Genomic DNA, 11,003 nt, shown 5'->3' on the forward strand with positions numbered 1-11,003 from the left:
GTGGGGGGGGGGACAATATGTGTTGTGCACACATATACGTAGTAGATATGCCTGTGTATATCCTCCTCTATTGGAGCAAATGGGTATAAGGAAGAAACTCCACAGAGGTTGGGGTTTTTTTTTGACATAATGGACTACCTCATGGTTTTTGTATTTTCCTTTGAAGTATTTGGTGCTTTAGCCTAAAGGAAAAAGAATATTAAACTAGATAGATTATTATAAAGTGTAAAATTTGCTGTTTTAGACCTAGAGACTCACTTGATATAAACTAGCATTGCTTCATTGAAAAGTAACAATTTACTTCATCTTCTGGTTTTTCCTTCATAAAATAAAATTTGTTCCAGTGTTTTACTGCCTTCCTTGTGAGAAAGTTTTCTCTAATATCTACCCACAACTTCCCATGCTACAACTCGAAACCACTGTTCCTTGTTCTGCCGTCCCCTGTATGCCAAACAACTAGCACAATGAACAGTGCCCCATCATCTTCTGTGCAATAATATTTTAAATCAGTTTGAAAATACAGTGCACCCCTCCAACATGTTGTGGTTATTACATTGAGGGGTTATAGCAAAATTCTTCCTTGACTGCCTGCTTCTGTGGATTTGACCAAAACAATACTGGGGATTCCTAGGGGGTGGATGTCAGAAGGGACCAACAGTAAACACAGCCCACATGTCTCTTATTGAACTGAACAAAGCAAGGTAACTGTGGAGAGATGGGAGGATTTGGGGTTAATGCTCCCCTTTGAAACACAAGACATGGGAATTCTGGCCTGGATTTTCTATGCCAGTCAGGGCCATATTTTTGAAGAGCTCATATCCCAGCATGCTTAGCTATATTGAAACCTAAACTTTATTGTTCCACCTATAGAATTAGGAGAATAATCTTTCTTTTCACCCTATCAGTTTTGTCAGCTCATCATCCCATTGTGACCGACATTATCCCCTGGCTTTGTGTCTATGCACCACCCATCCCCAGTCATAGCTGACACATCTAGGAGATACTGGAGCTCTAATTAGAAATTATAAGGTTAACAATAATTAGGTGTGCCTCGGTCTCAGATCCAGTTTTTCAACTTGCTCATGAAATGGCTCTCAACAATTCAGTTAGCTGCGGGGCATCAATTATCCCATTTCTTATAATAATTAAAGGAAGATTTTCTCTATCACGTGGGAGCTGGGAGAATGAATGGTTGCATGCAGCAGTAAGTAGGTAAGCAGGTAAGTTGTTATGAAGGTGATAGCATTATTATTACTTGTGATTGAAGGTATAATATGAAGGATTAGGAGTTGCCAGCAGGAAGGATTGAGAGAGGCAAGGCAAGCATGAGGCACAGAGCAACGAATGTTGCAAACTCAAAGAGGTAGCTTAGCTATTTAAGGGCATCCATGCAGATGTTACTGGGTCCCAGGGTCCTACATGGTTTGGGTGACTTATACATTGATATAGGATTTCCACCGGGACCATGCAAGCCTCAGAAGGCATATCCATGGAGCAAAGGCCGACCCAGAAACAAAACAGCAAGATACAGATCGCCAGAATGAGCCAGTGGGGCTGGCTCTCAGAAATGCTTATTAAAGTTCAAGGGAGTTGTGAGCGTTGTGAGCACCTGCTGATTTCAGGTCCATAAATGTCTTTATCATGTTAACATGCACCAATGATTATTTCCTCTATGATGGCCTAGCTTAAACTCCTGTCCCTCTGAACACAAAGCTTTGTAAAACGCATATGTGATTATGAGCAAAAATTGAATGAGGTTGTCTAACTCGCCAGTTCTAACAAAGAAAGAAGGATGTTGTGCATGAAACAGCTTCTTAGAAGCATACAAAATGAGGGTGCGAAGGGACCTCAGGAGGTCACATCTAGGCCAACCCCTGCTCCAAGCAGGACAAGTCCCAATTAGGTCAACCCAGCCAAGGCTTTGTCAAGCTGGCTTTAAAAACCACCAAGGATAGAAATGCCACCACCTCTCTGTAGCCTGTCCCAGTGCTTTACTACCCTCCTAGTAAGAAAGTTTTTCCTATTATCCAAACTTGCTGTAACTTAAGCCCATTGCTCCTTGTCGTCTGCCCCCACTGAGAACAGTCCAACTCCTTCATCTTTGTATCAAACCTTCAGGGAGGTGAAGGCTGCTATTCAATCCCCCCTCAGACTTCTCTCCCCCTAGACTAAATCAGCCCAGTTCTCCCCTCACAAGTCATGTCCCCTAGCCCGCCAAACATTTTTGTTGTTGGACCCCCCCTCAGCTTGTCCACATCCTTTCTGCGGGGGTGGGGGGGTGGGGGCAAAACTGGACACAGGAATCCAGATGTGGTCTCATCAGTGCTAATAAAGGGGAAGAATCACTTCCCTTGATCTGCTGGCAACACTCCTACTAATGCAGCCCAGGGTGCTGTTAGCCTTTTTGGCAAGTAGGTGAGTAGCTATGATTGTGTTAGAAATTCTGGAAAGACATTCTTTCTACTCTGAATTATTTGCTTTTATGATGGTGCATCTCAGGTCTCTCCTACACTAAGTATGGCCACACTGTAGTATCAGCCTTCTGGTTTTCATTTCATCTCCAGGCTTTATAAACCACTTCAACTGAAAATCCAGCCCCCATCATGTGGAGAGACAGGGCCACTCTTAAACTCCAGAAACCAGAAGTGAGCAGAGAACTGGACAGTTTACCGGGTCAGTACTTCCACTCACTACCTCTGTACAGAGGGAATTTCACTCATTACACGTTACAGTACTCATGCTGCTGAATAAAAATCTTCCTTCAGTGTGCAGTCACACCATCTTCTAGCTACAAGGCAAAAGTAAGATAAAAATTAAATAAGTAAATAAATTTCTCTCAACTTGAAAAGATTTCTTTGCTCTAAATAGCTGCTTGCTTGAGATTGGGAAATTATTACCCTTCGATAATTCCACATGACTTTCAACTTTTCAAAATGAATGCTGCTCTCCTCCAAATAATGTACAAGGATGATTAATTAAAAGTGTTAAATTACACATAAGCATACTTTCTTTCTATTTTGCATTAAAATCATAGTCATAGAAATTGGAGCAACAGAAAAAGTGGGCTGGAAGTCTCCTCAGAAGGTTTTCTAGGCCAATCCCCTGCTCAAGGCAGGTTCATCCCTGTCTAAACCACCCCAGATAGTTTCTGCACAATATCCACTTTGTTCTCCTTTTTCCTTCATTCCTTATATAATAGCCACTTTGGATGAAATTCATCCTTCTACAGAGGAGCCAGGGCCACGTGCATACATGACTTAAGTCTCACTTTCCGGACTTTGAGGAGAATCAAGCCCTTTACCTGGTCAACAGCATTGTATAACCTCTGACAACTGGAAAATGTGCAATGTCCCATTCGTGTACTCATCTGAATGAGAACGATTATGACGAGATGTGGCCTGCCTTGGTCAACTCAGCAAGGTTTTATCCCCATCCAAATACCCCAAGCCTGGACTTGGATGGCTTGATAAATAATATTGGTGTTAACCTCATTGGAAGTATGACTTCCTTGAACCTGCATAGATGGCTCTCACTTCGCAAAGACCTAGACTAAGTCCCCCAACACATGTTTATGGACTAGGTAAAACACATGAGCTTCCCTTCCCAGAGGTTGTTCAACCCTCAGGTCCTCAGGCCAAGAAACTAAAGCATCTTTCCTTTAAGGACCTTCACTAAGGAGCTCTAAGAAAAGAATATGTCACTGTATTTTCATTAAAAAGCAGGTTTGCTATGCTGACAAATACGCCCTGTTAAAAGGTGTGAGTCAGGTCCTCATCTGGTGAAAACAAGCTCCAGATTCCTTCTCTATGTTTATATTGTATAAAAAATGATTAAATCAGCTGAGGGCGACGGGTGGATTGAGCCAGCCAAGTTTCAGGTCATTTTGTCCTGCGGTTCGAGGGAACTCCACCCTGCCCAATGACCCCTTCTGAGAATTACCTTCTTGCAACATGTGTTGGCCGCAGCGCGTCAAACATCCATTGGCAGTTTCAACACACCCTTCCCTCTCTGCCCTGTCTCCTTGCTTATCTAGGGTGTGCCACCAGGACCCGATTTAAAACCAAACGTCTGCAAATGCATTCATTACGCCTTCAGTCTGAATCAATGAAACAAGGCACACAGGCCAGCTGCAGCAAGAAAAACTAGCTCACAGTCGGGAGTTCCCAGAGATGCTGGGACAGGTGGTGGCAATCTTTTTGTCTAAAGGTAAAATTCCAGTGGCTCCAAAAGCCACATGTTCCCACATCACTTGAAATCTGTCACTTTTAAGCAACAACCCCGGGGTCCTTTTAAGGGATGAGGGGATTGTGTCCTTCCTGAGCACATGGAGAACAGCAGAGACTGTGAAGGAGTGAGGAGAAAATGCATGGGCTTCTTGTGTCTAGGAAGATGCTAGATAAGCCTGAGCCAAACCTGACCACTTTTCCCAGTTAAGACAATCCCCAGACGATTGTGCCCCTTTTTTCTTTTAGCTTAAGAAAGGATGGCATTTTCCACTTCTAAATGTGGGGAATCCCAGTAATAGTCACCAACCCACTGCTAGGACTAGCAACAGGGAAGGGAGAGCGCACGAGAGCATGAGAGCACTGAATACTGCTCTCATGGTGGATACTGAAGGCAGCAGTGCAAACTACTTCAAGGTTTCCAGTTTTTTTGGTTTTGGTTCTGCATTGACAGAAATGAAATGAAATTCAGAGTCTTGTGAAGGAAACGGCTAAGACAATATCGTTACAGGGGAACTGAATTCATTTAGACTAGCAAGAGGCTTACCGGGGCACAGCCAGACAGCCTGGGAGACAGGGGAACAGAGTAGTCTGGAAAATTAGCACGCATACTTCTGATGAAGTGTGACAACCTGCCTGGCAACCTGCCCACCCAGCAGGTAGGTTGGCAGGAAACCAGGTAAGTCTTTGCATAGGTACACTTGCACACATGGTGTTTTTGGAATCATAAAAAATGAAGGTTGGAAGGGACCTCAGGAGGTCACATCTAGTTCATCCCCCTGATCAAAGCAGGGCCAGCCCCAACTACATCATCCCAGGTAAGGCTTTGTCTAGCTGCATCTTAAAAACCTCCAAGGATGGAGACGCCACCACCTCTCTGGGTGTCCTGTTCCAGTGCTTTACTATCTTCCTCATAAGGTTTTCCCTAATATCTAACCTCAACTTCCCTTGCTGCAGCTTGAACCCATTGCTCCTTGTCTGTCATCTGCCACCACTGAGATCAGTCCAGCTCCATCCTCTTTGGAGCCACCCTGCGGGAGTTGAAGGCTGCTATTCAGTCCCCCTCGGTCTTCAGCCAAACTTCACCTTCCTGCAGAACACGCTGAGTCTGCTAGATGAGATTTCTCTGATGGGGACTATTTCAACAGAGAAGTTTTGGGAATATGCAACAGTTTGGTGGAATGGATTGAGATAGTCTTACACTCCCTTTTCTTCTTGCCAACCATTTGTGAACAACTGGCTGGTGTCTGGAGATGGCAAGGAGTACAACACTCACCACCAGCAAATAACCTTAAGCCTCACATGTTGAGGGACAGTGCAACGATTCTGCTGATGACACGGAGTTGCCCAGAGCAAGATGAACTCTTCTATATTCAAAGCATCTCTTGCCACCCCTAAGAGGGAAAAGTCACTGCTGGGTGCACATATGGCATAGCAAATAGCACTGTAATGATTTCTCATCTGGTCATTAGAAGTTTGCATTTATCCAGCTTCCATCTTCAGATGCAGGAGTAGGCAGTCTTATCTTTGTGCTGATAAAGGATTCGGCAGGAAGTTTCCTTTGTCTGTACAAGCTTGGTACTTCACTTTGCAGGGATGTTTAATTATAACCCTGATAGTATTTTCATAGAGATCAGATAGCCAACTCACAGGCTTGAAGTGAAGGATATATATGTAACTTTAATTTTTAGGTAGGGGAAGATTAAGGCCCATAGCTGTCTATAGTATTTTAATGGTTTTCAATCGGATGAAATTTAAAATTCAAGTAAAAACCCTTTTAAGATGTTCCCATACAGAGCAACAATCATGTAATATTCAAAGTTATTGAAAATGGGTTCAAGATGTACGCAAAGATTACTGGTGGGCAATGCTCCTTTGTCATAAGTAAGCGTTGTTTAGAGGGGGGAAATCATTTCAAGTGGAAGCCATTTACTTAATTTTTTTATGCTTCTTTATGTTACCTTTTAGCTAGCAGATGTTCTCTTTCAGAAGGAGAATACTTACTAATACAGATAACAACAACCACTCACTCAAAAGATATGTGCAAAGCTCTTTATCACCGCGTTTTCCTTTCATTTCAGGACTGAGTGGGATGAACGTCGTTAGATCCGACAATATGCCTCTGAAGTTGTTTACACGTAAAGAACAGAGGAGAAAGAAAAACCATGAGGTCGATATTATTTTGCTGCAGAAGTTTTAATGGGAAGGAGAGGTAAAGCATAACATTTAAAAAAGGGAGAATGGAAAAGATAAAGGCCATATCTCCATTCAAGCTACAACCATTCCCTCACTTCGTAGTTATGTGTTTCACACAAGAGAGTTTTCCTTTTGACAAAGCAAAATATAAGCAGAGGACTGAACAGCTTCTCCACTGCACATCTTGTGTAGCATAACTAAAAGCCAGACACAAAGTGCACAGCTACATAGGAAAAAGGGGAACATACAGCGTGCCAAACTCTCTGTGAAATCAAGGCTCATTTACATGGCTCAAAACATACACTTAAATCTTGTAGTGCCTGCCTTTGTTACCCTGAAGGATGATGCACACAGACTTTAGGGTGCAGACAGAAGTGACACTTTTCACCCGATCTGGCCACAAATTATGCAGATTAGTGTCAACGAGCGTTACGTCATGTATGTTCCAGATTTTCTGTGAGTATGTGCTGCATGTGGGATGGTCCTGCTTTGAGCAGGGTGATGGGGATGGTCCTGTTTTGGGGCTGGTCCTGCTTTAAGCAGGGGTTGGACTAGATACGACCTCCTGACGTCCCTTCCAGCCCTCATTTTCAATTATTCTGTGATTCAAGGAATCAGTCTTGCAGTGTTAATGACTGTTTAATCACATTTCTGGGAAGCCCTTGGGGGAAAGAGCCTAAATCTAAAGTGAAGTGTAACCTGAGAGAGACAAACCTAAATGTGTTGTCAGGAGGTGTTGAATCCCTACAGCTCTGGCTGCCTTTAGAGCTGTAGATGTTCAAACCTTGTGCAAGCTATGCTCACGAGGACTCCTCTGTGTCTACATGCCACTCCTTTGGTTTTTCCTCCTCCTCTGGCTCTTCCTTCTTCATGTAAGAGGACTGATATCTGTTCCAACGTGGTCTATTGCAAGGATGTCTCCATTGGGAAGTGAAGGAGTACATGTAGGTGGAAGGTTGCTCAGGTTCGTGGTTCAGATACAATCTCTCAGCAGAGAACCCCGAGTTCCCCGTGATTTCAGACCTCAAAGGCACAGAAAACCCTGAGTTCCCCCCAATTTCGGACCTCAAAGGCACAGAGAACCCCGAGCTCCCCCCGATTTCGGACGTCAAGGGCACCGTCGTCCCTGACTGAGGCACCCCTGACTCGCAGGGAACAGCCGCCCCCACCAAACTTTCCTGAGGACATGTGCTGAGGATGGGTCCTGGGAAGGTCACAATGACAGGTGGTGGGTATATAATCACTCGGGAGTCTCCACAGGACACAACGCATGCCTCATTGGTGCTGGTCACAATAGGTTGTGGGCATTTCACCTCGCACGGCGATGGGCGCCCTTCGGTGCAGGGATCAGTGTTGCAAGACATTGTTCAGAGACAGACAAGAACCTGGAAGCAAACAACAAAGTAATATTAAAGCATAAAGGTCAGTGGATTAATGGGATCAGATATTAGGGCAACAGCAGCCATGTGCGACCTACAGGGTGAACCTTGGGGGTGAATGGATGAGCCAGGGTGTCCCTGTCAGTCCTATGCTCCTGTGATCCCTTTGGTGGCTATGTCTGTGCTCCCATCATATTATCATTACTTTCACATGGGGCTTTCCTACCAGCAAGCCCCTTGAGTCCATCTTATTCTACCTCCAAACCTTCCCCCTGCAACCAACGTCCTCTTAACTAGAGGCACTTCATCTGAAAACCCTTTCGAGGGTCTTCCCCAGAGCCACTTCCAGCTTGCACCAAACCCCCTGTCTGCCCATCCTGTTTCCTGCCCTTGCTCTCTAAAATTGCTACAGAAGTGATAGGCGCCATGTACCTCTCCACTACTTCACCTAATGCCACCGAGCTACATGACGCCCACGTAGGAATGGATTGCCGATACCCCTGTTCCGGGGTAGAGACAATTAAAGCTCACTGGCTGAGTGACTTGCCCAACTTTAATGAGCCATGGGCAAGTTGGGGCTAGACCACAAGGTGTTGCTGGTTCTTGTCGGGGCTGTTGTTTACTGTGGGGATCGGGGCCTCTGCCAGGTGGGGCATTGCACAAATGCAAAGCAGGAGACTGACTCTGCCCTAAAAAGTTGACAAACTAAACAGACAAGTTGAAAGAAGGAATTACGATGCCCGTTTTTCAGGTGGGTAGCTGACAAACAGAGCCACTAAGGGCCAGGGCGCAGTTGGGCCTAGCGTGTGGCTTGCTGCCCTGGCTTGATCTTTGACCCATGTTTGCAGAGATTGTCCATGGCTGAATGCAGGTTTCCACAGTCTTCATCGAAAACTCCTCTGTTCCCTTCAGCCTACATGGCCCATATTAGAAAGACCGAGGGTGATAAGGAAGGAGGGATTTTCAAACCATTTTAGAAAATTAAAGCACAGGGTCAGTTGAGGATAATGTTGGTCATGGCAGTTCCCCTGTTAAAGCCATTTCAGCACCAGACCAGATCTCAGCTTTTCTAGATAGTCAACATCCTCTTTACCCCCAAAGCAGCTATGACAATGAAGACCAGCTGCATCCCAGGATCTCAGTTTTCTGTGCTTACCTGTAATGGTTCAGGAACTCATGGTTGCTTGCCTCTCTGCAAACCAGCTTTGAAAGTACTAAAAGGAGTGTGTGTAAAAGCTCGTTCACTGAGGGGTAAAAGCCAGCGCAGGTTTGCTTTGATTTACTGCAAGGCAGAAGCATGCACACAGGCACTTATCCCAGAGCAAGTGATAGGCTGCACATTCACACCCTTGCTTTCCTCATTACAACTTGCTCCTTTTTCTAAGAGATTTAGGTGCACATTCCCCACTTACAATTGATGGAAAGTTTGTGTCCCAGCACCTGACATAGCTGAGAAATCGTACCCTATATTTAACACCAGTGCATGCAAGAGAAAACTACAAGGTGACTCTTGGAGTTATTGCTAAGAACGACACAGCATCCATGTGGGATTTAGCCCTCAATTAAAACTAGCACTAAACCTATGTATTGCTATTTAAAATTGGAGTGAGATGAATTGCACTTACCCAGTTCTGCAAGAAGACGATGAAGGGAATGGACAGAGGAGCCCTGAATCATAAGTTTTATATACTTTCTTGGACTTCCAGGAAGATGAGACACTGTTCATGCATGAGGTCTTTATCAGTTGCCCAATAATGCCTTCAGTATGTGTAACTCATATAATTGCTTTAATTGTTTGGATCACAGCTTATGATTATTAGAGAATTCCCAAACCCACATACTATTGTGCTGGGATGATATCTTTCATCTTAAATCTTTATCGGCCATACTCAATCGAGTACCAGCCTGCTGACAAAACAGGAGTGAATCTAAGTCTATTTTGTGGCATTTGAGTGGCTCAGGGATATACATCAGTAGCACAATATCCTCTCAGTCAACAGATTTTGTCTTAGTTCCTAAATCCAGGGCTATCTAGAAGGGAGCATTGTAGAGTTATTTTACAAGAGCCTGGAGGGTGCAAGACATATTTCTGTGTGCTCAGCCTCACCCTTAACTGTTCATTGCAGCTCTGATCCAATGTTTAATTCTGGGCCAGTTATCTTTCTAATGAGCTCAGTGCCTGTGGACTCAAACAATTTGTCCCTGGATGGAGGGCCAGGAGGGCTAACACAAGACAACTGCATTACTTCAAGAGCACATCGGTCTTCAAAATAGATCTCAAGGTAAGACTGGTGCAATTTGCAGACCCCTGTGCCAACTCAAGGCAAAAATTTGGCTCTGAATGGTCATCTAGTCATGCGATAATTGTTTTAGAGTCAGGACCTCAGGGTGTACATCATTGCAAGACATCCCAAGATCTTACCAAGTTGCTTCTAGGTGGAGAAGAAAGTAGGGTGTTTATAAAAGTTTAGGATTAACTTCTTGAACCAGTGTCTTTATACGTGATCCACCAATGTGTTCTTCTGGGGAAATGCACCTAATAAATCCAGTTAGATTTCAATGAGAGACCAAGCTAAAACGTTCTTAGCTATGTTGAAACAGCTGTGGAATGAGCAGATATTACACTAACCCTTTAGTCTAAGATGCAACACCTTCCTGTTCAGGAAATCCAAACCATCACCTTGGAAATAGTTTTTAATCCATTTACTTCCCAAACAGCCATTTCATAAGAAATCCTGTTTTCCAGTTACTCTCATTCTCTCCTTGTAACAATTTTGAATTCAATTTCTAGACCCTTGGAAGAAAATTGACTCTTAAAGAGGCCATCCTTAACAGGCTGGCTGATGGAAACATCCTGAAGGATAGCCAGCACGGGTTTGTTGCGGGTAGGTCTTGCTTGACCAATCTCATTTCCTTTTACAACCAGGTGACTTACCACCTGGACAAGGGAGAAGAGACTGATGTCATATATCTTGACTTTAAAAAAACTTTTGATCTGGTATCCCATGATCACCTCTTGGCAAAACTGGCCAGCTGGGGCCTTGGCCTCACCACGATCCGCTGACTGGGCAATTGGGTCCCTCAAAGCTCTGTCCTAGGGCTTATGCTATTTAACATATTCATTAATGATGTAGACATTGGAGTCAGAGGCAGACTGGCCAAGTTCGCCGATGATACCTGAGGACAGAAGGGTAATCCAGGCTGA

The 11,003-nt window shown here is 44.3% G+C and overlaps 1 long non-coding RNA gene across 1 annotated transcript; it reads right to left on the reverse strand.

Moving 5' to 3' along the window:
- Window positions 1–7,015: 7,015 nt before the first annotated feature.
- Window positions 7,016–9,483, reverse strand: LOC109295231. The gene is made up of 2 exons (XR_002096703.1): window positions 9,424–9,483; window positions 7,016–7,804 (listed from the first exon to the last, which is right to left on the reverse strand). It is a non-coding gene; the product is annotated as an uncharacterized LOC109295231 (long non-coding RNA).
- Between the last annotated feature and the right edge of the window lie 1,520 nt (window positions 9,484–11,003).

This window comes from Gavialis gangeticus, unplaced genomic scaffold (genome assembly GCF_001723915.1).
Source record: "Gavialis gangeticus isolate Ggan-Ray unplaced genomic scaffold, GavGan_comp1, whole genome shotgun sequence".
In the NCBI taxonomy this organism is placed as follows: Eukaryota; Metazoa; Chordata; order Crocodylia; family Gavialidae; genus Gavialis; species Gavialis gangeticus.